Source organism: Schistocerca serialis, chromosome 5 (genome assembly GCF_023864345.2).
Source record: "Schistocerca serialis cubense isolate TAMUIC-IGC-003099 chromosome 5, iqSchSeri2.2, whole genome shotgun sequence".
NCBI lineage: Eukaryota > Metazoa > Arthropoda > Insecta > Orthoptera > Acrididae > Schistocerca > Schistocerca serialis.
The window spans coordinates 590,341,663-590,368,953 of record NC_064642.1 but is presented as its reverse complement, the minus strand read 5'-3'; the positions used below and the strand labels follow the sequence as shown (position 1 = coordinate 590,368,953).

At 42.2% G+C, this 27,291-nt stretch overlaps 1 protein-coding gene across 1 annotated transcript in view; it reads right to left on the bottom strand.

Moving 5' to 3' along the window:
- LOC126481386 (uncharacterized protein C6orf132 homolog) overlaps window positions 1-27,291 on the bottom strand; it is a 305,702-nt gene that overhangs the window by 82,791 nt on the left and 195,620 nt on the right. Inside the window, exon 2 of the mRNA XM_050105108.1 lies at window positions 21,764-21,904. The gene's annotated coding sequence lies outside the window, so the exon portion shown is untranslated. The remainder of the gene's footprint in view (window positions 1-21,763; window positions 21,905-27,291) is intronic.

Below are 27,291 nucleotides of genomic sequence, written 5' to 3'. Positions count from 1 at the left end.
TGTGACTCGTCGTCATGTCGGGGGGCAGTGGTTCCGTCCACGCCACACCCGTCGTGTTAAACATACGGTACACTTTCTTTTACATTCTTTTGCTCATCAGCATCATTTGATGGATTTCGATTCTAGAGGATCATCATCATCGCTAAATATCCTACAGCTTGCTACGACAGATGTAAAGGTAATTTCCGGAGTACTCGCCGGCAGTAAGATAAGACCACTACTGTTTACAACGTAGACAGGGTTCATCACTTAAAACTTGCATCGCAAATATTGCGGAAAGGAGAAGTGTTATTGACGTGCGCATTTCACAGAAAGGATAGGTATGCAGAGGCTTGTACTGTTAGCCAATCAACAGATAGTAATAACGTTTAAAAGTGTGTTTTTTGTGCAATCAAACATGCTTCTAAATCGAACAGTGCCTCTTGTCATTAAGGGGTGTAGGACGTCAAACGGGCCGAATTGGAGCACGAGAGGCACCACAGGAGATTTTAATTTCCATTGTCTACACTTTTATAAATAAATTCATAAAACTTTGTCAGCTTGACCAGGAAGGATTCAAAATTCATACTCATAGCAGTGGAGGTTCGAAAACATAACGAAATAATTTTCTTTACATGTGAAATTTTATCATTTTTTTCACTTACTAATGGCAGCATTTGTTGCTATAGGTACACTTTTCTTCATAAGTAAGAGAGATTCTTCGATGAATTTTGCACAGCATACAAACCACACTTACAGGTGTATGAAACTTTAGGATATTCCACATCTATTAAAAAATGTGGTAAACATTGAGGTAATTAACTCTAAAATTTGTGTTTTTTCTAAACATGAAGTTTAAAATATAACAGCTCATTCGTTTTTTCATAAATTAAATAAATTCTTGAGTTTCATACACCTGTAAGTATGGTATGTAGGCTGTGCTAAATTCATCGAAGAATCTCTCTAAGTTAAGAAAATTGTACCTATAGCAACAAATGCAGCCATAAGTAAGTGAAAAAATGATGAAATTGCACATGTGAAAAACATTATTTTGTTATGTTTTCGAACTTCCACTGAAATAAGTGTGAATCCTGAATCTTTCCTGGTGATGCTGACAAAATTTTATGACTTTATTTGTAAAAGTACAGACACTCGAAATTAAAATGTCCTGTGACGCCTCTCCTGCTCCAACTCGGTCCGTTTGACGTCCTACCCCCCTTACCAAACGAAAAGCAGATTAAATTGTAATGACAGTGGTATTTGTTGCAGGGTTCCAACGCGAGTCGTTTACGAGATATCGTATTCTTAAAAGTGTCCATACCGGCCCTTGTACAATGCCTGTGGTAGCACACACTACAAAAAGCACAAGCGCGTACTCTAGTTCTACATCTACATCTACACTGATACTCCGCAAGCCACCCAACGGTGTGTGGCGGAGGGCACTTTACGTGCCACTGTCATTATTTCCCTTTCCTGTTCCAGTCGCGTATGGTTCGCGGGAAGAACGACTGTCTGAAAGCCTCCGTGCGCGCTCTAATCTCTCTAATTTTACATTCGTGATCTCCTCGGGAGGTATAAGTAGGGGGAAGCAATATATTCGATACCTCATCCAGAAACGCACCCTCTCGAAACCTGGCGAGCAAGCTACACCGCGATGCAGAGCGCCTCTCTTGCAGAGTCTGCCACTTGAGTTTATTAAACATCTCCGTAACGCTATCACGGTTACCAAATAACCCTGTGACGAAACGCGCCGCTCTTCTTTGGATCTTCTCTATCTCCTCCGTCAGACCGATCTGGTACGGATCCCACACTGATGAGCAATACTCAAGTATAGGTCGAACGAGTGTTTTGTAAGCCACCTCCTTTGTTGATGGACTACATTTTCTAAGCACTCTCCCAATGAATCTCAACCTGGTACCCGCCTTACCAACAATTAATTTTATATGATCATTCCACTTCAAATCGTTCCGCACGCATACTCCCAGATATTTTACAGAAGTAACTGCTACCAGTGTTTGTTCCGCTATCATATAATCATACAATAAAGGATCCTTCTTTCTATGTATTCGCAATACATTACATTTGTCTATGTTAAGGGTCAGTTGCCACTCCCTGCACCAAGTGCCTATCCGCTGCAGATCTTCCTGCATTTCGCTACAATTTTCTAATGCTGCAACTTCTCTGTATACTACAGCATCATCCGCGAAAAGCTGCATGGAACTTCCGACACTATCTACTAGGTCATTTATACATATTGTGAAAAGCAATGGTCCCATAACACTCCCCTGTGGCACGCCAGAGGTTACTTTAACGTCTGTAGACGTCTCTCCATTGATATCAACATGCTGTGTTCTGTTTGCTAAAAACTCTTCAATCCAGCCACACAGCTGGTCTGATATTCCGTAGGCTCTTACTTTGTTTATCAGGCGACAGTGCGGAACTGTATCGAACGCCTTCCGGAAGTCAAGAAAAATAGCATCTACCTGGGAGCCTGTATCTAATATTTTCTGGGTCTCATGAACAAATAAAGCGAGTTGGGTCTCACACGATCGCTGTTTCCGGAATCCATGTTGATTCCTACATAGTAGATTCTGGGTTTCCAGAAATGACATGGTACGTGGATTCTGAGCAGTAACGAGACAATTGACAGTCACAGGTTTTGTTCAAAATGACTACCGTCAGCGTCAGTACATGCTTCCACTCTGGTATGGAACGACTGCTGCACACGTGTTAGCATTTTAGCGGAGATGTCCGAGCAGGCTGCAGTAATACGTCGTTGCGTAGCGTCGGGTTAGTTGGTATGTCCTTCCAGACAGCGTTTTTCAGCTTTCCTTACAGAAAACAGTCTACAGGCGTCACATACGGAGGCCGACCGAGGTATAGGTCCTCAGCATCTATTTCAATGATTTGGAAACAATTTGTTAAGACATTCTGTAGTACTTCGTGCGCTATGGGCTGGACAGCAATCATGTTGGTGCCACAGGTTGCTCCTTGTTTGCAGAGGAACATCTTCTAGCATCCGTGGAGAACGGTACGTAAGGAGGCTGCGATACTTATGCTCGTTCCTTCTATGGAAAACGGGCCTATGTGCTGATGGTTCACTATCCCACTCTACACGTTTACACTCCATGGGCTCTGACGTTCCCTTCACACAGCAAATGAGGATTTTCGAAAGACCATTAATGCATGTTTCGATGTTATACCTGACCGTGATTGGTAAATGTGGTTTCAACACTGAACAAGATACATGATACATCTGGAGTACCTAGTATTAATGCCCAAGTAAAGAAATTAAAACGATTCTCATAGTCGTTTCTATGCAGCTCTTCATGCAGAGAGATGTGATTGGAATTAATTATTATTGATCGTATAATGATACAGAGCTTGGATCAAACACATAATTTTAAGAGTATACACTATAAGAAATGACAAGCAAAATACATGTATAGAATCAAATGTCCAAACTATTATGCTAAATTATGTACACGTTACACAAGTTCTTAGAATTCTAAGTCCAATCTGTTAATCCAGTTGAGCTCTTCAGGTGATGCATAGTGGATGTCATTTATTGATCCCCGAAGACTCGTTTCGGGCATTCACCATCAATGTGATTTATTGTTTGCAGGGCAGCTCCACAGTCACGACCTGGAGATGTTGCCCAGCCCCATTTGTGCTTTAGATATACGCAGTTCCCTTGTCCTGTTAGGATGCGGTTGGTGATTCTCCACTGGCGTCTGAGGAGTGTGATACCGGGAACTCGCATGGAAGGCTTTTCAACCAGATGACCGTTGAACACTGACGATTCTTGCCACTGTCTTCTCCATACTTCGTTGATGTTAAAGTCGGAAGCTTCAAGATGTTGTGCAGCTCGCCAAGGTGGTTTTCTTGAGTTCAGACGCTGATATTCTGCTATTTATATATCGCTGTGTACGGGTAGCTGGGGGCTCTTCTGAATGTTTCCCCAGATGTTCAGGAGAGCATCTGATCTTATTAGAGCTGGTGGTTGAATGTTACTTAAAATTGGTAGCCATGCAGTTTGTGTGCTACGTATGCAGACTGTGATAAGTCGCATTGTCTGGTTGAGTTGCAAATCTATCTTGCTACTCAGCGACGGAGTATGACAGTGCAAAAGGAGTTGATCTTAGTGTTTGAGCACTGCAACCCCAGGAGGTACCAGCAAGCTTCTGAATGATGTTATTACGGGTCTTCACTTAAGCGGCCACGTTGGAGAGATGATGTTGGAAAGTTAGTGACATATCGAGTGTTATGCCGAGGTACTTCGGAGTGCTACAGTACTGTAAGGTTTGTTCTCGGAGTTTAACTTCTGGTTTGTAGTCAGAGTGTCTGTTCCGTAGGTGGAATGCTGAAGTTGTAGTTTTAGCATGGTTTAGGCGGAGGCACAATTTCCTGAAGTATGTGTCCAGGATTTCCATGTCGGTAGTTAATGTGCTTTCAGCCGTGGTGGAACTGGAGCTCTGGGTTACCAAACAGATGTCATCAGCATATATGAATTTCCTTGAGGTCGGGGCTGGCAGGTCATAAATGTATAACTTGAAAAGGAGAGGGGCCAATACAGATCCTTGAGGTAGTCCGTCACATAATTTGAAGGCTTTGCTTTTGTCTGTCGTTTTCAGAGTAAATCTGGAAAAGAGTGTTGCTTAGCATGTTGCTAAGCAGGTTTGTGAGTTTCCGACACTGAATGATGCTCACAAATTTTAAGAGTAGACATTCTCGCCATACTGTGTCGTAGGTGGCGGATAGATCCAAGAAAGCAGCTACGCTTACGCATTTCTTCTCATATCCATTTTCAGCATGGGTTGTTAATGCAAACACTTGGTCGTTACAGCTTCTACCAGTCCTGAATACAGCATTTTCTATGGGTGTTTGTTTATATTGTTTCATAGATCCTGTTGTAGATGAGTCGTTCAAGTAGTTTGTAAGTAACACTTAACAGGGCTATTGTGCGGTAACTATCTACTTTTATTCGGTCTTTGTTCGGTTTAAGGATTGCTAAGGATTGCTATTAGCTTGGTTTTCTTGAATAATGGTGGGAGATTACTAGTACAGAGAATGTTTGAGAAGAAGTTAAAAAGCCATTTGATAGTTGTTGGTTCACAGCGTGTGAGAAATTCAGGGTACATCCCTTCGAATCCAGCTCTTCATGCAGAGAATGGGTCTGAACTTGTGTCGGTGGAGAATGCTTACTGCTTGCTGACTCATGCCACTTTCTCGCTCTACTGCGCGGGAGCTAACTTGTCGATCGCCGGCCTGGGTGGCCGAGCGGTTCTAGGCGGTACAGTCTGGAACCGCGCGACCGCTACGGTCGCAGGTTCCAATCCTGCCTCGGGCATGGATGTGTGTGATGTTCTTAGTTTAGTTAGGTTTAAGTCGTTCTAAGTTCTAGGGGACTGATGACCCATAGTGCTCAGAGCCACTTGAACCATTTAACTTGTTGATCAACTCCAACAGCAGCAAGGACAGTAATTCCGCCGTCTGTTACATGGTCTACGTGTTAAGCTTCCACTTCCACTTAACTGATTAAGAGGTCGATAAATAACTGCCGATATACACTCCTGGAAATTGAAATAAGAACACCGTGAATTCATTGTCCCAGGAAGGGGAAACTTTATTGATACATTCCTGGGGTCAGATACATCACATGATCACACTGACAGAACCACAGGCACATAGACACAGGCAACAGAGCATGCACAATGTCGGCACTAGTACAGTGTATATCCACCTTTCGCAGCAATGCAGGCTGCTATTCTCCCATGGAGACGATCGTAGAGACGCTGGATGTAGTCCTGTGGAACGGCTTGCCATGCCATTTCCACCTGGCGCCTCAGTTGGATCAGCGTTCGTGCTGGACGTGCAGACCGCGTGAGACGACGTTTCATCCAGTCCCAAACATGCTCAATGGGGGACAGATCCGGAGATCTTGCTGACCAGGGTAGTTGACTTACACCTTCTAGAGCACGTCCTGTTGGAACAGCAAGTTCCCTTGCCGGTCTAGGAATGGTAGAACGATGGGTTCGATGACGGTTTGGATGTACCGTGCACTATTCAGTGTCCCCTCGACGATCACCAGTGGTGTACGGCCAGTGTAAGAGATCGCTCCCCACACCATGATGCCGGGTGTTGGCCCTGTGTGCCTCGGTCGTATGCAGTCCTGATTGTGGCGCTCACCTGCACGGCGCCAAACACGCATACGACCATCATTGGCACCAAGGCAGAAGCGACTCTCATCGCTGAAGACGACATGTCTCCATTCGTACCTCCATTCACACCTGTCGCGACACCACTGGAGGCGGGCTGCACGATGTTGGGGCGTGAGCGGAAGACGGCCTAACGGTGAGCGGGACCGTAGCCCAGCTTCATGGAGACGGTTGCGAATGGTCCTCGCCGACACCCCAGAAGCAACAGTGTCCCTAGTTTGCTGGGAAGTGGCGGTGCGGTCCCCTACGGCACTGCGTAGGATCCTACGGTCTTGGCGTGCATCCGTGCGTCGCTGCGGTCCGGTGCCAGGTCGACGGGCACGTGCACCTTCCGCCGACCACTGGCGACAACATCGATGTACTGTGGAGACCTCACGCCCCACGTGTTGAGCAATTCGGCGGTACGTCCACCCGGCCTCCCGCATGCCCACTATACGCCCTCGCTCAAAGTCCCTCAACTGCACATACGGTTCACGTCCACGCTGTCGCGGCATGCTACCAGTGTTAAAGACTGCGATGGAGCTCCGTATGCCACGGCAAACTGGCTGACACTGACGGCGGCGGTGCACAAATGCTGCGCAGCTAGCGCCATTCGACGGTCAACACCGCGGTTCCTGGTGTGTCCGCTGTGCCGTGCGTGTGATCATTGCTTGTACAGCCCTCTCGCAGTGTCCGGAGCAAGTATGGTGGGTCTGACACACCGGTGTCAATGTGTTCTTTTTTCCATTTCCTGGAGTGTAGTTGATATCTATTGGCATGTGTTGCCGCGTACATCGCACAAGAACGAACTGCATTCTTTTTACACTCTCCATATACAATTAGCATATCCGCATTTTCTGCATCGATAAATCCCATTGTCTGCACACAATCTACTGCCTGCACACACTAACTGATTAGCAAGGCGCAGTGCACTCAACGAACAGACAATCACACTGTAAGGAAACATAACAACATCGTACCTGATAACTACGCAGACTGAATGTGACATACAAGGACCGCTGTGGAAAATTTTCTAAATACGTTATCTCGTAGACCACTCGCAATAGAGTCCTGCACCAAGCACCACTGACATTCTAATTTACCCTACTTTTAGCCTGTTAATGTAAGTAGCAGTTTGCTTCATTTCAAACAGAGTATCTTTGCACAAAAAATACACTTTCAAAGTATTATTACATTCTGTTCATTGGGTGAAAATATGAGCCCCTGACTGCCCATCCGTGCTGTGAGAACCGCACGTCAACAGCACTTTCCATTTTTGCAATATTTGTGGTGTTTCACTCTGTATAAATGATCTAGCGGAAATCGTTATCAGTCATTTAAGACTTGTCTATAAGAAACCAGCAACGCCAAAAGGCAATATCTATTTGTAGGACTACGTGAAGAGCGTTGGTAAATGGTGCAAGGTCTGGTAGTTGATCACAATCGTGAATAACATTGCATAAGGGAAGGGAAGAAATGCATTGCAGTACAACTACACTATTAACGACAGGTTTCTGGGAACAGTATCCACTACAAAATATGTAGGGATAACTATCCACAGGAACCTTACGCGGAACGACGACGTAACATAAACAGCAGGAAAAGCAGGTGCCAGACTGCGATTCATAAGAAGAATCTTAAGGAAACACAAATCATACACGCAAGAAATGACTCACAAGGCGCTTGATCGACTGATTCTTGAGTACTGTGCACGAGTTTGGGATCCTTACCAAGTAGTACTGATAGAAGAGATGGAGAACAGCCAACGAAGAGCGGCACGTGTCGTCGCAAGAACGTCTGGTCCGCGCGAGTGCACTAGAGAGATGTTCAACAGTCTCCAGTGGCAGACGATACGAGGAAGGCTTATCGATCACGGAGAACTTTACTGTTGAAATTTCGAGAGAGCACTCTACGGGAAGAGTAGGGCAATGTATTACTTCCTTCTCCACACATCTTTCAAAATGACAACGATGGGAAAATTCGAGAAATTAGAGCTAATACAGAAGCTTACCCACACTCATTCTTACCCCGCGTTATTCGTGAGTGGAACAGGGAAGGAGTAATCAGTTAGTTGTAACAGAAGTACCCCCAACCATCCACTGTTATGTGGCTTGCCGAGTAGAATGTCGATATAGATGTAGATCTAATCGTAATCAAACACTTAAGTGACCTCAATGGTTGGTTGATAATCAGTGACGCATCGATTTTGTATCGAGGTATAGCATTTTTGCTGCCACTGATGATTCCTGTGAAACTGAAAAAATACTAGAAGACCTGATAACAGCGTTTAATCATCCATTACACAAAAAAGGGGAGAAACAGATCTAATATACCTCTTCCCACTGAAATGTACAACTCTGATAAAAGCTTTGCGAAGTAGGTTAGAAATTCAAAAGGAGGGCCAGCTAGGAGAATACCAGTTAAGAACAGAAGGGCCATGTGACCAACAGCTATAATGAACTTTTTTCCTAAAATATTTATCTACCCTTTTTTGATTTAAAAAAAGAAAAAGCCTATAAATCTACTGATAGAGATTCCTCTTTGCTGTTCTAGAAGAATTTGGAGCCGACAATAAAGCAATAGCAGTCTTTAAACAAACTTTTAACTGAACGGTGTTCGAAGTTAAATGTTTCAGTGAAACATAGAAACCTTTCTAAACTGAAACAGGCTTGAGGCAGAGGGATAGAATGTCTCAATCGTTATTCAATTGCGATTTTGAAGAAGGTAGTACGATAATGGAGACAAATAAAATGAAACTTGGAAGAGACAGAGAAACTTGAAACTGACTGCTTGGATTTTGATGATGATTTGAAATTCTTAGCAGAGGACTTAAAAGATGCTACGAAAAGGATAACTATTATTCAAATGACATCAGTAAAAAAATTACTACAAATTTCATTTAAAGAAAGAGTATCAGTGACCAACGTTAAGCATACAACAAAATATGTGGAATTAGAATCAAAATATGGAAAAACAAAGAAATTTTCAGAATTCAAATGCTAAAAATAAATAATCGAGCCAAAACCTCTATATGAGGCAGCTAACATAAATAGAGACCCGAAAATGGAAATGGCATTTCCTTTAACAACGAACACGTACACTAAAACATCGTTACCAGTTATTACAAAACTGAGGCATTACAATGTGCTGATAAAAACTGGGTGTCTTTATACCTCAGAATGTCTCACCGTTAACTCAGCCAACAGTTAAATAATTTCGAGAGGAAAAAAGAAGAATTATTAGAAAAATTTTGATTGCAAAGTATGAAAATGGAGTACGGGAACTGAGAAGCAACAAGGAAGTGTATGAAAAAAAATCTGAGAATTATATGTAATGAGAAAACGGAGAATTGCATTTAATGACAACTTAAAAAGATTGGATGACAAGAGGATGACTAAAATATATTCTACTTTCTTGACAAAAACCCTAATTTCGTGTATTATACTCGTGTAACATACGTTGTGTCAAAAACAAATCACAATAAATATAGGATTTTTCTCACCAAATAATAGTTTTAATAAAAATAAGTTTCTGACCCTTTTTTCCTACATGATACACGAGGTTAATAAGTGAGTGAAGCATGTAAACCATCGTCTATACCCCTGTTACAGATAAAATTTGATGTATATGAGTGTTTCGTGACTACAGCAGCAATTCCGAAATGAAATGGAAGAACATTTTGGAAGTATACGGGTAGTCGCCCCTTGACAGATCTTGGAGACGGCTACTGTGTTTGTAAGTAATTGTTTACCATACTTGATTTCCTATTATGATATTAGCACATTGAGATTTTGAGAATCTTTCTTCCTTTTCCTGGAATTATTCCGTTTCTTCACCGAATCAGCATGTTAGTCTGCTTAGGCAACGGTAGTGGTACAGGCTAGTCAGTGCCTCTCCAGTCACTATCCCATCTCTTTGTGTCTTTTGTTGTTCATGAGATAGTATGACAGCACTTAGGAAATGTTTTCGAATTATGTGAATGAGGCAAAATGTGGGTACTAGCCCAGTTTTCACGTAGCCGTCTTACGAGTAAAAACACATCCAGACTGGGCATTAGATCGGGCCACGTCGTCAATCCACCGAGTGGGTTCTATCAGGGTCCAGCGTGCTTATCCGCATTCCGGAAGCGTTTAACTAAAATTTGCAGCTGTCTGCACGTACGACATTGGGATCTTGAGAATGTTCCGTCACAAGATGGAGTCATGTATAATAACGCCCACCTCGGAAGAGTTGCAACCCAGTTGTGTTTAAAAATTCATAACTATTCGTATCAACACACCAAATGCGCTTTGTGCTGATTTTCTTCTTCTTGAAAGTCTGTCATTTGAGCAGTCTTCCCTTTTTTTGGAATTGATCCCATAACACTGTTTCCACTACATTTGTGTCAAGGTGGAACGCCTGATCTGTCATGGAACAGAAAAAAAATACTTACATATTACACCCAGCGATAGAATTTATTATGGTAAATTAGGGTGCCCTTGTTGAAAATCTCGTCCAGATATACTGCCATGAAGTGCTCGTTTGTCGATGACTGCACATTCACCTGTCGTCACTGTTACCAATAAACTGTTTTCATCTATGAATGCTAACAACACATCCAAAAAAATCTGATATCTCGAGCATACAGGTGCCATTATTTTTATGTTTATCGTACAGGACACTGACACACTTGGGCAGGTCCCTCAGTGCGCAGAAACTGCTAAATACTGTATCTCACGGGGCCGCAGTTTATTGCCTCTCACTGAATGATGTCCTTCACTTTGTGTGACAAAATATAGAAACATTTTTCAGGCACCATTTAACTATTCAGGAAATCGTCGGATTATATACATAATATGCTATAGTACTGTTTCAATTGTAATGGAAGCATCCAATATCTTCTTCGCCGTTGAACATCTACATGTTGCAAAATATGGAGTGCATCACTGTGTGGATATAGTGTAGACGGCATATTTGTCTCTATTCCGTAGCACGACCGTGTCACGCCTGCCTTTGAGGCTGTCGGTCATCATTTTGTGTAGCTGCTGTGAGCTGAAGTTGATGGTATAAGCTTCAGCGACAATATTTTCTTTATCTGAAGGTACTCAGTTCGAAATCCTCCACTCTGAGCATAAATTTTACTCTGAAGTTGTGGGATACTTCGAAATATGTTGCCAGGAGTACATCATGCACCCGATTCTATAGAACAGCTGCCATATGGCTGCTAGGTTGCTCTGAGTTCAGAAGTTGTCAGTGCAAGAGGTGACTGTTAATAAGAAACAGATAAAATCGACCCCAGTGCTGAGTTTTATATTGACACAGATACTGTCGATACAACAGCATCAATTCTTCCACGAAGAATTAAGAAAAGAGATTGAAGGAAGCACATAGCCTAGTTTAGGGCGAAAAGCTGAGTTAGAGCAAAATGAGCCATCAACGTTCCCTGTTACACAAAGCCATTAGCTTTTCCTTTTCTGTTTGATATTTCATTACAGATTAATCCAGGTGAATTAGGCATTTAATCTTTGTTAATTATTTCGCAGCACTGTAGAGTTGTGCACTAGTCTCTGTCGCCAGCGAGCAGATCTCAAAAAGTAAAGCCTCTTTACACAGCTCTGTGGGTGACGACAGGTAATGTCGTACAAGTAATTATAACTCGCAGCTTCGCACTTTTGTAACAGATACAGCTGAGGAGGAAGTGATTGCCTTTTTGAAGGAATACTGCTCTAATATGTGAAACCGAATCAGTTAGGAGGCGTCGGGCACGAAATAGAATGTGTAATCCCAAAAGTTGCGGCCTCAATCGGAATTGTCATTAGTAGCGCTTCCCACCCAGCTATTACAGGAGCAAGGACACGCAACCGTAGTGAATTATCCATAACGGGTCAGCTAGTTTGTCTTTCACCTAACTGGTACTTCCCGGTATTTCCTCTACAAGTAGTGTAAACTGTGTGTGGATTACGCTGGCAAAGTGTTCATATTTGTAATAACACATTAAAAGAGCGTTGAGCATATGGCTGTAATATCATTAAAAAGCTTACGCATGCCGTATTCGTAACTGGTGTATGGGGTTCATGAAGTACATTCATCAGTCATGCACAGTCCAGAAATGAGAGCGTATTTTCGAACTGGATTGTAAAGCGTATTGGCCAACCCCATCATATTTAATAGAATACATGTTGGTGATGATTAATTAAAATAGTTGTTAGCCGAAGATACGGCATCAAAGAGCAGTAACACCAGCAAAATTTTGGGTGTCATCAACATCTGACTGAGAGTTGACATCGGCTCTCTACGACATCGTTAATTCTTAGTGGACAAAAAGAATAAATCTGTAAGCATTCACTCTTTATTTACAATGTCGTAAATAGCATTAGGAAATAAAGTTGTGAAAAGCATAATCTAGTGAACAGAAAATATTAAAGTTTTAATTTGTATGTAGAATAAATCCTTCCACAGGGTTCGCGAGAACCACAAGTCATAACCGGTACTATAAAATAAAGAGGGAAAACGATATTTTGATTCCCATGAAGTTTGGAAACAAGGATAGGAGTTAAAAATCCCTCTTAAATGTAATCATTCCGAAATTTCAAGAGAAACTCAAGTAACCTATTCGTAAGTTCAGGTGACAGCATAAGGATCTGGACACTGCTCCTCAGAAGCAAAAATGTAACTGTTTAGATAGCTTAAAAGTAGCAAATAGTAGCATCTAAGTTGCAGAAAACCATCATATTTAATATACAAACATCTTTCAGTAAAAGGCAGCCCGTGTGTTAATATACGAGAGCTTTTCGGAAAGTAAGAAGCTATCGGTAGCCAAATGGAAGCCACAGTGAAAATCCGGCGAAGCTTTGCACAAATGTGTTGGGAAGTGTTTCTAGTATGCCCCTAGACAGCGTCACGTCATTCTTCTCAGTTACGAGAGCATAAAGATGCTTGAAAATAATATCTTCCGCCAAGTATGGGTGCCTGCCCAGAGATTACGCCTGATTTCATGCAACCCCACATAACGTACCTGTTATGCATTTCCTTCTTCATGACTGTTCTCGGCCGCACACTGAAGAGGCAATGAGGACGCTCCTGCGGCGTTTCCGATGGGAAGTGTTTGCTCAACCACCATACAAAACGGACTTGGCTCCCTCTAACTTTCTTCTCTGCTTAAATTACCAGCTGTCTATGAAGACAAGGTTTTGCCACAGAAAACAAGCATCAGTCCAGTGTAGAAATTGTCGGTAAGCGCAGGAGGCTGTCTTCTAAGACGAGAGAGTTGGAAAGATGGCACAACGCTACGACAAATATCTAAGTCGGAACAGTGACTACGTAGAAAAATTGCTGGAAGGTGTAGCTAACTGTTGCAAATACAACGGTTTTGATTGACACTGTGGTTTCCAATTCGCGACCAATCATTCCATTTAATGCCCGCCAAATTTGATGTTTCTTTTGTTCATGTGCACAGCTTCGAACAATTCCGACAGATACCTCACAAGGGCTGAGTGTACCCCTCTACAGCGCTCGTCAGACCGGATGATCACCAACCCAAGAGCTAGCTCAGTCCGACAGCACATAATTTCGGTGATCTGACGGGAACCGGTGTTACCACTGTGTCAAGGCCGCTGGCACTTCCATCTATTGGAAGCATATAATGGTTTGAAGATGACGTGACCGTATTCTATGAAGTCAAAACATGACAACAGTCACGGAAGAAGTACTGTTACCCACAGGGAATATAATTATGCCCTTCCTCACGGGTGGCGTAAGGCCAAGGACCACGTGAGGCGTACCGCCTCACATCACGCCTATTGAGATCGTGACAGCAGCAAAGAGACGTGCAGATGAGTTATGCGCAGGATAGTTGGCATCAGATGCCAGAGAGTACACGTATTTAGTTTCTATGTGATCTGCTAGAGGTCGCTATCTGACATACACTGTTTGAACTGCAGTAAAAGTTCTGTCATTTTTATTTGCAGTTCTGTTTGTTTAATATTCTAATTATTTATTGAATATTATTATAATTGTTCTTAGTTATTAGAGTGAAGGAAGGTGTGAAGGTGAAATAATTGTCTGTGTACAGTTTTGTACTCTGTACCTTGAATTAACTGGTCTCGTGAGGAATGTTCGAGAGTGACGCGTGTGCGTTAAGTCGTTCATGGCGGAAAATTTGTTATAATCTATTTCGTCAGTTTATGGTACTGTGGAAATGGGATTATAATTTCGGTAAAGTAGTTTTTTTAAGGAGGAGTTCAATCTATAGTTGTGGGTTACAAAAATTTATTTTAGTTAATTTATTGTTCAAATACAGTGAGAAATTTTGATTGGTTCTACGTACATGCGCGGGATTTAGCGGGCTTGATGCTGCTTTCCGACAGACTGTGATGTTTTCCTGCGAGTCAGAAATTAGCACATTCGCGCGTATTTTGGAAAAGCAGAAATTTCTTGTGTGTAGAACGACTAGTGGAGTCGGCGCTTAGACCTCTTAGCGATCAGACCTATTGGTATGTCCTCCTGTGAAAATGATTAACATTGTGATATTTCGGTACTGAAAGTCTGAGAATTGCCTTAAAGTGTGGAAGAGAGTTCGATTTGAGACAAGGCGTGGCATTCAGATATTTTGGTGACATTTTAAACAACTTAATTCCGCATGGCGTGTTGCTGGCTCGCTAACGTAAACATTTTGTTACGTGGGGCTGATTATAGAAACATTTGAGCCAGCAATTCTGAAAGAAATGATCCATTTGTAAACTTTCGATGAAAGAGAATTAATAGTTACCATAAACTGGATACGATTATGAACGATGTGTGCGTCCAGCTTAGAGTAAGGCTTGGTAGTAACTGGTGTATGCAAGCTTACCGTGACTACGGAGAGCTAAATTCCCTTTCATTTCTATTTTTTGGGACAGAAACACACTATTCATTGGGCCGGTTTAGGCTATAAATTTGGTCGTCTTCATAAGCCATGATGCTTAAGCGTCATGGTTAATATTACGAAGGATTTTGTGCACACTCTCTTCAATGTACACTGATTAGTCCATATTGCCTAAGATTTATGGTTTCTTAAGAGGTGTATAGTATATGTCGATCACCTTCCTTCATGGATACTGTCGATTTTCTATAAAATGATGGAGTACATATCACACATCTATATGGCAGCACATCACGGGAGTTACGTATTTAGATACTGTTGACCTCACATCTATTACGTGATTGTAACAATAAGATTCAGAAGTGAATAGACGGTTTTTCTCGTACGACTAATAGAATATATTGTGATACAATTATAAATCTTCTGTTATGCAGACTACTGCATTATTTTCATTAACGTAACAGGTGATACCGAGAGGATAACAAGATACATGTTTCAAAATTATGAAGAAAATCATACAGACATCACAACGTTAACAGCTGACAAAGTAAGAAGTGGCAGTCCGTTAGTTTCACAAAAAATAGTTGATGAGTACTGAGAGCTCTCTAATAACGTCCGTGAGAGAGCTCTTTCATTTTCTGTTGTTCGCAGTTCTTCCCCACGCTTATCAAGATACAGAAAGAGAAATTAGAAATTTTTGAGAGACACAGGGAGATCGAATCGTTCTTCTCTCTATTGAAAGGAACGCAGAAGCTAGTGATGTCACATAACAGTGCACTGTATTCTACAACAGTCTGCATATGTTCACAGCATACACTCCGACACATACTGATTTGTTTTAGGTGTGAGTACTCCCATACGGAAAGAACACTGAACTTTTAGGAAAGTGCATCGGAAACAGGACGACAAATCTCCCACTTAAATATTAGACACGAGGTCAACGTTGTAAATATGCACGAGGTTAGACGGAATGTAAAATAAATACATATGATTAAAAGCTAATTGCAGTAGCTTCCATAAGCACAGATTTTCAAAACACTTTTTGCTACTGGTTTGAATACAGTCTCAATAAGGGAGAGGCCATTATCGTTTCTGCCATTTTCAGCCTATTTCAGACAAATATGCCGTATACGTAGAAACTTTGTGAAAGTTAACCGTAGAGCCACTTTCTCGACTCTCTGCTTGCTACCAGATTTTGGAATCTTCGTTTCCGTATCGCTTTTAATAAAACAAGTTGCTGACCATAAAAACTGCAAATTGGTGTCAATTGTAAAATAAGTTGTTTATGCAAATGATGCGTTTCAATGCAACTGCACAAAACAGTAAGCGGTTACATGAAATATATTTTTTAAATGTGTAAAGGTTATGCAGCGGGGTTTCAGTTCAGAAATCATATTTTGATGTACATCGTCAGCGAGAAGATCGCGTTATAATTCGTATAAGAAAGTGAAAAGTCTATAAGAGCATACTGGAATTCGACAGCAGCATGATTTTTGGCGATGGAAAATGCAGTATTGTTCAGCGACAAGGCTGCAGCACAGCAGTTCGACGTTTGTTGCTTACGAAAATTGCATTGATGGGTTCAGGAAGGCCAGTTCAACGCCACGCAGAATCTCCTCGGCCCCGTGCGATTACCGCCCGAGGGGAGTCACTTGTTACTCGCTCGGCCCTGCAGCATATACAGCCACATTACGGTCCTTCAGTTAGACATTGGGCTTCTTTCCAAAAAGATAAGTTTACACATGGACAGAGCGTCAACGTGTGACCTATCATGGATTGTCAGCTCGGTGATCATTGCTGTGGTTTCCCTCGATGCGGCATCAGAAAGGCTCACTGACAATGATTTGCCGAACATCGGCACTCGAGACAAGTATTTTACCGCGTCGTGTTGTCAGACGAATCCCGGATATGCGTATAGCATCGCCACAGACATGCGCCCTTGTGTGGAGCCTCTGAGGAGAACAAAAGATGCCAGATAGTATTCGGTGACATCGTACATGTGCAGCACCAGGCATGATGGCTTGTGGTGCTATCGGGTATGTAACATTTGGCTGTGGCTGTGCCCTATATTAGAGATATCCGTGATATAAACTTTCAACAAGATAACGCAAGACTACCTCTTACCAGTGCTCTCCTAACCTATCTCGATGCAGAGTGTGTCCGACCACTGCCCTTGCCAGCAACCTCTCCATATCTCTCACCCAGCAATAACATCTTTCTACAAGACAACGCAAGACCACAAATTGCTTGTGCTCTCCTAACCTACCTTGACACGGAGCGTGTTCGACTATTACTCAGGCCAGCCATTTCTCCATAACTCTTACCCGAAAATATCTGGTCATGGGTTGCCGAGGGAATGACCGGCCTCCATTCGCCAACTACTACAATCGACGGACTAAAGCACAGAGTCAAAGCTACATGCAGTGACTGCTATGGATATTTTAGTGATCAGCAGTATAAACTAATGAAAAGTTTCTGGCCACTTATTACTGGACACTCATAAGAGGTGTGTCCACCTTTCGCCTGCATGAGGGAATACATTCTTGGGGCACTTTCAGAGAGGTGTATGAATGTTTCTGGAGGAATGACAGGCAATTCTTTCTCAAGAACCGACACCACACAAAGGAGTGACGATGGACACTAGAGTCAAAAGCGAAGTCGACGATCTCACTCATCATCACAAAGGTGTTGGATTGAGGACGGGACACTGGGCAGGACAGTAGGTCAGTCCACCTCATGAATGTCATCGTCCACAAACCTTTGCCTCACAGACGCCGCTTTATGACATGCTGACACAAACAGCCACAGCCTCCGATTTGTTCCTCTACTGTACACAGCAAGCAATGTTATAAAATGTCTCCTTTTCTTCCTATATTTACCGTTTTCACAAGCGCGATAAAGGGACTAAACAAAACCACGAAAAATATCCCTTCTACGTACTTCACTGCTGGAGCTAAACATGATGGCAGGTAAAGCTCTCAAGGAATCACCAAACACAAACTTATCTATCGGATTGCACCAAAAATCACTCGTTTCCAGTCATGGTTGTTCAGTGGCATCGCTCTTTACTTAGGCTTAAGAGTCGCTTAGCGTTGACACCAGAAACGTGTGGGTTATTTCCCGTTGACGTATACTCATGAAATATGGCAAGAAGTATCTGCCGACGGTAGCTGAGTGGTAAGCGCGAAGGAATGTCCATCGTAAGTGACAGGGTTCGATTCCCGGCTGGGTCGGAGATTTCTCTCCCCTCAGGGACTGGATGTTATGTTGTCCCAATCACCATCATTTCATCCCCATCGACGAGCCAGTCGCCGAAGTGGCGTCAAATCGAAAGACTAGCACCTGTCGAATGGTCTACCCAACGGGAGGCCCTAGTCACACGACATTTACTTTTTTTTATGGCAAGAAGCAAATAGTTTCACACAAAAAATAAAGGAAAAAATCTGAAAATTGTTAATTTCTAATTATATCACTTGAAAATATCTTTATGTTCTTTGTTGTTTGTCTGTATGTCTGTCTGTCCGTCTGTTTCGACCCCCTTTTTCCAGTGACAGGAAGAGGTATTTCGTTGAAATTAATGTGAGATTCTAGAGCCTACAGTCCATTGGCAATGGAAAAAGTTTAAGCTTCTAAGTAAATGCAATCAAAATATACCGTCCTTTCTGTGACATATTTTGATAATTCCAAACTCACTCATCAAAATTTATAGATGAACCATTTCTTTACATTATTAAGTAAGTACTGAACACTTCTAGAGCAGGTACCAATCGCACTTGTCCGATATTTTAAGTGATGGAGTTCAGTTTTTGTGTGTTCCAGTCGTTTTATGTAATTACAAAAATTACTCCGGGAAATTAAGGTTTACCGACCATGAAAACATGTTCCGACGTGTCATGCACCGAGGAACAAACTGAAATCGAGAAAAAGGTGTCAGTTCCGTATTTAATAGTCAATCAGTTACGTTATTACTTTAGAATACAACAATAATAATCAGCGAAACAAAGTCAAGCAGCTTATCGAAGACCAGATACAAGATAAACACATTTTGAAATAGAAGCTATTGGAAATTAAAACAAATCTCCATTTTCAAGAGATAAAACTGTTGAGACATTAAAGTAGCTCAGTTCATACGGAAGTGTCACATGCTCCGAAGTAAAAGACCTCTTTCTGTTTCAGGGTACAGGATAGAGCATGGCCGATAAAGAATAGCTTACCTTGCCACATATTACATGTATAAATCTGTAAGTGTACAACGTTTTACTCGTCATAAAAATTGTACCCGAAGAATGAACTATATATTCCAAATAGCTTTAAAATATTATACAGCACTTAAATGGGTAGAACGGCATGTATTTGCAAATGCTGCTCAAAATGCAACGCGTGTCTAACAACAACAAAAACTGTAGAAAAGGGAGCAAACTGCTCATGGCGGTCTCTGGTGCGCATTCCTCCATGTCATTCTGAAATTAGTCACTAAACTGAGTACCGACCAAAAAGCATCAATAAATGTATTCGCAATTGCGAATATAGACAACCATAAGAATGGAATGACGACAATAAACGTTTGTGCCTAACCGGGACTCGAACCAAGATTTCGCGAGCGAGCAGCCGCCTTACCATTTGGCTATAAGTGCATGACTCATGGCGCAAAACCCAAACTTCCATATGTCGCCAACCATGCATCTACAGCCTGCACGCATACATAAATTACGGATATTCCTGTACGGGGTAGACATTTTAGTTGAAAGTCGCTTGCCCGTGTCGGCAGACAAGCACAATATTGCAGTGCCTGTACGAAATACGTTCCAAAGTTCCTTTGGCCAAGCATGCATCCGGGTTCGAGTCCCGGGCCGGTGCAAATTTTCACTGTCGTCATTGCTTTCTACAGCTTATGGTTGTCCATTATCACAAATAACATATTTCAAAAACGGCTGTAATCGTCGCAGTGCCTCTTTCTTTGGACATACATTCACGTCCAACGGAACTTCGCATAGTAATTCGGAAAAGCACAGGCAGGGCAACATCGCAAAAAACGTCATGTGTTCCCACATACACTATCCTCTACGCACAACACTCTCCCACACTGGGCCACATCAACTAGTGAACAACCACATCACCTTCGCGCTTTGTGATCCATAACCCACTTTCCCGCGCACGCACTTCACTTCAGGTGCCACACGTCACACAGCATGCAGAATCGCTGAGAAAAGTACTTCCACCTAATCCTCTTCAATTAAATGTTCGATACTTACCTTCAACAAGATAATGTTCCGCAAAAGCTCTGCTTTTGTTCGGAATGGACTTTTGTCTCTAAATATCACAGTATTGGATTTTAAACAGATTTTCATACACCCACGTCTTACAAAAGAAAATTAAACTGAAAGGATACAGTGACGACAAACGTAGATTGAACGAGGACAAATATTTTGCCGTTGCGGTAAACGGTTCCTTATCATCGACAATTTTCTTCTGCAGTTGAAACCCCCAATTTTCATTAATCGTAGATCATAGACTGAAAACTTAGTAAATTATATTGAAACAAACAATGGGTAAAACAAAGATCAGTCACAATTTCCAAGAATGAACGACTTACTTTAAGGTAATTGCGGCGTTAAGGTCATCATCGGTCATTTTTCCTGGGTTCTTTTGTATGTTATATTTTTAATTACGAAGGGAAAACATGTTTTGGAATCAAAATGGTACTCATGAAAAACTAATTCCTCTGTATTATTCTGGATAAAGAACTATTCTCTGAATGAAGAACACGTAAGACATCAGAAGATAAGTATGACGTAAGTTGATGATGCGATCAGGGAAGAAATCAGTGGAAGATAAACACGTCATTTGTTAGTTTGAGATGTTACTGTTACCTTTATTTCTTTTGTCTTCTGGTTGAAGACACTGTTCAGTCATCAATAATTATTTTGCTTAGCTATCAACAATCACAAAAAGAACAATTTTTCTCGGCGTAGCAGTGAAGACATTGCTCCAAAGTAACTGAACAAAATTTCTTCACTATTATCAAAACAAGCGAAACCATCTTAGTTTCTGCTCACAAAAGTAGTAATCCAGTTTTTCTCTACAAAACCGTTTGTAAATAGGTTGGTAAGGTCACTACTTTGCGGTAGCGTTCTAGCTTCCCGCGTACGGGGTCCCGGGTTCGATTCCCGGCAGGGTCAGGGATTTTCTCTGCCTCGTGATGACTGGGTGTTGTGTGTTCTTCATCATCATTTTATCATCACTGACGCACGCAAGTCGCCGAAGTGGCGTCAACTAAAAAGAACTTTCAATACGGCGGACGAACTTCCTCGCATGGGTCTTCCCGGCCATCAATGCCACACGATCATTTAATTTTTTCAACTACTAAATCGGTGATTTCATCTTCTCTGCAGATATGTGGTCTAAGAAATTCATTACCATTTTTAATTTTAAGCTGAGTAATACTTGTAACCCAAGCATTCTCCGTTCGGAGAGGAGTTGTTCTCAGTATTGTCATAACGTGGAACAAGAGAGAGCGTCCGAATTTGTTAGATTTAAGCGATGCAAAAGTCAAGGGAATGACTGTGCTGGGCTCAGCGTAGCAAGCCAAGTTAAACGAGGTGTGAGGGGCTGAACACGTCTGTTACATTACTGGGTGTGAAATTACCATTTTTTAATAACGTTACGTGAAAGAATCGAAAGGGCTCACAGTTGCTAAACAAATGTTTGACAGAGAGGAGAGAGAGTTCCCGGACACCAGAGTACTCACTTGTCAGCAGAGCAGGCTTCATCGTCACCTGCCCCGTGTGATCCTCGTGGAGCAGTTACTGGTAGCGGGTCCGCAGAAACCCTCAGAGCCCGGCTGCGTCCAGCCGGCACGGCCGCCGCCGCCGCCGCCGCCGCCGCCTCCCTGCCGACAAAACAGGTTGCCATGAGAACGGGGAAAACGTGCTTGCTCTGTCTGCGTTCTCTCCTCTACACCTCATTCTGCCTGCTCCGTATGTCCCTCTGTATATCTGCAGAAGACGTTATTGTTCAGATGGAGGTTCAACTGCTTGCTTTCGACCACGAAGTAGTTCTTGTTATTCTCTTGTGATGCTGGAAACAAGATACTGATCATTGGTATACATGGTAAGATGAAAACGACATTTTTGATTAGAAACTTTTTGACGTAAACTATCCAAGTTTGCAACGAACAGAACCACGGCAGCAACGTCCCTAAGGCAGTTTCTAAAGCCGATAGAAGAGGCTGAACGCAGGAGTAATTATTCGATCCTGTCTTTTTTTTTCTTCTTCAAAGTTCGGTATCATTTAAGGGGAACAGCAGTGAAAAGGTATCCAAAATTGGTTTTTTAATTTTTGTCTTAAGAAATTCTTTGTAGTTTTCGGCACAAAAAAGAGTTTACTTCGAAGAAATTGTACCGAAGAAATCAGGGGAATTTACAAGTTTTTGCACACATGATGACGCCCTCATGTCACACAGACAGCACTGTTAAAAACAGAATGTACATATGCATCTACATCTGATCTCCTCAGTCCGCCTGGTGGCACGTGATGGAGGGTACCCTGTACCACTACTAGACATTTCCTTTGCTGTTTCACTAGCAAACAGAACAGAGGTAAAACGACTGTCTGTATGCCTCCGTATGAGCCCTAGTTTCTCGTATCTTATATTCGTGCTCCTTAGGCGCAATGTATGTCGGAGGCTACATAATAATTCTGCAGTTAGATTCAAATGCACGATCTCTAAATTTACTCAACAGTCTTCCTCGAAAACAATGTCGTCTTTCCTTCAGGGATTCCCATGTGAGTTCCCGAAACATCTCCGTAACATTTGCCTGTTGTTCCAACCTACCAATAGCAAATCCAGCAGCCTGCCTCTGAATTGCTTCTATGTCTTTCCGTAATCCGAGCTTGTACGGATGCCAAACATTCGAGCTGTACTCACTTGTATGTTTTTATGCCTTTTTAGTCTCTAATGTCTTAGTGGCACAAGATTATTAGGGAATTAACTTTATAGTAGGACTCACAAGACACAAATGAAGGTTTCAACGACTGTATATTGGAACGGTTACCAGAAACTCTGCTAGTAGGCTTAAACACATGTGTGCTGGATGCTCTGCTGTGATCCAGTGATGGTGCAGTGACAATGTTTAGGGATATGGAACTGATGGGAGAGCCTGGTGGACTAAATATGCAAAGAAATTTAATTCTCATGGAAAGCAGGAGACCCTTCGAAGCAGAGAAATCAATGTTGGCCGTGCGGTTCTAGGCACTCCAGTCCGGAGCCGCGCTGCTGCTCCGGTCGTAGGTTCGAATCCTGCCTCGGGCATGGCTGTGTGTGATGTCCTTAGGTTAGTTAGGTTTAAGTAGTTCTAGGGGACTGATGACCACAGAAGTTGAGTCCCATAGTGCTCAGAACCATTTGAAATATTTTGAAAATCAATGTTGGAGTTCATTAAAGAAGCAAGAAATAGAAGAGGAAAAAGGAGGGAGAACAATACCAGAAACGAGATGAATATGGACCTAGGATGCATTAGTTTTATGCGAAGTAGGTAGAAAAACAAGCTTTAACTTGAATCACCCGAAATTGCACTTTTTTGATGATTTGGTATACACTGGTTAGAAACTATTAAAGAGAGAGGGCCGAAATTTTGTATACAGTCTTCAAATATATTTAACTGAAAAGTGGACTACCTTATTCCTTAAATTCGAAAATTGAAGACATATTTAAGGAAAAACTGAGTTAATTACTGAAATTTTTGGACCATAATTTATGACGGCCACATGTCTTAAAGCTCTGGTTTAAACATAGTGGTATAAAGCACTTCTAAAAAAAAACTAACATTTACTTTGTTTTATTTCGAGATGTGTGTCCAATGCTGGAGATACACTGATAATTCAAAACATTATGATCCCCTGCTTAAAGTCTTGTTTGTCAGTCTTTAGAGCGAAGTACATCACTGATTTCCCGTGTGAGGGATCCCACAGTTTATTCGTAGGTTTGTGGAGGTATGTAGCATTGGACGTCTGCGCATAGGTCATGTAATTCTAAATTAATAATATCGAAGAGACCAGGAGGAGAAACACGGAAATGTGAAGCACTGGATGGTAAGGACCAGTAAACGTGCGCAGTACAAAATTAACAGCAAGAAAAATACGAGAACCATAAAGAACTGAAACACTGGGATGAACGTCACGAGAATTATAAGCTATTATTTTTGTGCAGTTGCGAGTGTAGAAATACGAGCTAAGCTCTCTGCCGGCTACCGACGCATTTACAAAATTATTTTATAAATACCGCGCTATCGTCACCCTTTCTTTTTCAAGCTAAGGTGAAAATTTTCAAGAGAGACGAGCAGCAGCAGCGCTCTCCACATTAAAACAAGGAACATGAGCGAGATGAAAACTCTTTGAATGCGACATCCCCTAAATGGCGGTGTTTAGCGCAATTTTCTATGCTATGCCTCTCCACAAGGTCTTTCAACAAAGTGTCATCCCCCCCTTATTGTTTACACTCGAGCTACTTTCTAGCAACAGTGCCACTCCCGCTTTCTTTTCTTGCTTCGCGCCGACGTATCCAGCGCGTGATTCACGCTGACGTCGCGAGGCACCGCGTCTTTGTGGAGTGGCGGCGTTGTTAACAATCCGCAGCAGATACCTGCTACCAGCCGCTCGCTACTCGCTCTCCGGCGCCTGCGTCCTCCATGAAGCAGAGCTTTGCTAGCCGCGCTGGAAACAAGCGACGGCGTGAATGGCGCCGTTCGTTACCGCAAAGCTGAGTCTTTCCTCGCCGCGGCACACACACACACACACACACACACACACACACACACACACAAACACACACACACACATTCGGTTCGTCTTTCAGAGGGCCGCCAGTTACTCGGAACTGGGAATCCGCGTGGCAACTCGTAAGCATGACATGAATGCACGTGCGGTTCTGCTGATGAGGTGCGAACCCTCACGTGTCGTCGGCGAGTTTGTCACACGACCGTGGGAGACCATCAGTTGCTTTCTGCGCGACTGTGATGACACCGTTAGGGAATCGCGTTCACGGTGCGTCAGCGATCGTTCTTTGAACATCCCGAGCTCTACATATTTCGATGCACGTGTGTAAAGGCTCTTCCTGGTTTCACGTTACACTTTACAACTGCACAGCGATCGTTAGAGACTTTCGTTGTTTTTACTCCCAATACAGTTGTTCATATGCAAACTGTTACACCACCATTATGCACACTCCACGCATCAAATATTGAACACAGAAACATTAAACTCCAATATATAATTTTTTGCTGGAACGTGTGGGTTTCTGTACACTTTACCCAGTGAAATTTGTGCCAAGTAAAAGTCTAAAGATACTCCCGTTGTTCCATTCCCTGTTGCTATTGATATCATCCTATACTCATCTGACCAGAAATCCTTGTCTTCTTTCCATTTCACTTAACTAACCCCAACTATATGTAGATTAAGAATTAGCATTTCCTTCTCAGGTTTTCTGTCTTGCTGCGTTCAAACTTCAGACTTTCCAAGCACCGAGTCGTAAAATGTCACTCCTTCGCTGGTTATTCAATCTTTTTTCTTGCGACTACTTCCGTCCCAGGCAGGCCGGTATTCCGAATGGGCGACTAATTCGGAATCTTTTTCCCAACGAAGAGATCATCATGACACATTTTCAATTAAAGGCCACATTTCTTGTGGGTACCAAATTATCTGTCTGTAATGTAGTGGTTTCCAACGCCTTCTGCGTCCTTATGGCGTTGATCATTGCTTACTCTTCCACCTTTTTGGGGCAATTTCCCACCCCAACGGCAAGAAAACGCCCTGAATCTCTGTCCTCTCCTCCACCCTCTTGCAGATGGCCTTTAGCATAACATGGGTGATTTCTTATGCTGTAGGTCTTAAACCAGCTTTGCTGATGATTTTTACTCAAAATTTAAACAATGGTCAGATTCGAACCCGGGACCGAGAACGTTTAGTTTACTCGTCAATGACTCTACGTAATGATCACTTAACCACGCTGACAACGAAACGAGATTGCTGCCATTAGTAATAAAATATACGTCGTTAGTTATTAGCTGGCATAGTGTCGGGAGGCATGCAAATTTGTTTACTTACTGGAGGACGTCTCAAAATAGCTTTCATGTGAAACAAAGCATCGTCTTTCGTTCATTCCATAGACATACATCAATACGCCACAACAAACAGTTCCTAACTAAATGGACCAATTTAGATTCGATATAGAATACGTAAAAACAATGGTATTGCTTCCAAATATATCTTAAAACGTTTGAAGAGATTATGCTCACGACATTACAAACTAAAATTTAGCATTAACGATGTGATAGTTTCGATTAATTCCATGCCATCCGTTGACTTGTCATTAACAAGAAAAATTAAGAGAACATAAATACCACAGTGTTAGAGCCGTCGACATGGAGCAGTCATGGGAGCTGCAAGGCGGAACCACATTAACTGTACGTGATGAGTTCTTAGTTTACACTGTGTGAACACGACAGCTACATATCTTGCTGGTCGCTAACAGCAATAAATCTCCCATCGCCCCCTGCGAACAGGAGTGCGGATAATTTTGGTCAAATGCCTATCCTCAAACGGTCTACCCTAGCGTCCAGCTTCCCTCTTTAATATCAGAGCCTCCCCAAAGTAATATCCTGTGCTGATGATAACGATTGACTGCTACACGTTGCTGAATATTGATACACAATTACGCGTCATTTAATTTAAACCACCAGCAACACGAAATAATTGAATATGTCATTATTAATGGAAACAACATTTACGTAATGCGCTATCAGAAATTTATTTACACGATCTGAAAATCGTATTGCCTTACATAAAAATTTCAGTGGCGGTGTTTGAGGGAGGGGAGAAAAGCAAATGTTCCTCTAGTGTATTTAAATTATGGAGCGACCTATTACCGTATTCTAAGGTCATAACAAACGCAACTAGATGTCTTAACCGTATATATCTAGGCAAATTTTATCTTTTCATTACTCTAAGTTAATACAGACTGAAAATGGAAAAGAGACAGAGAAACATACTACAACAAATGAAATTCCTCTGCATATAATAGTATTCTTCGACATTTACTGTGTAAACGAAAAGAAATCTTTTGTCTGGCAGCCGAGGCGAGAGAGAAAGATCTGGGATTTGCCCGGAAGCTGTTCTGGAACTGGCCTCTTCTCATTTGTGAATATTCTGTGACCCATTTCGAAGATTACAAACTAGCCTCGGTATATGTTCTGGTGTCCACACTACTGTTAGAAACACACC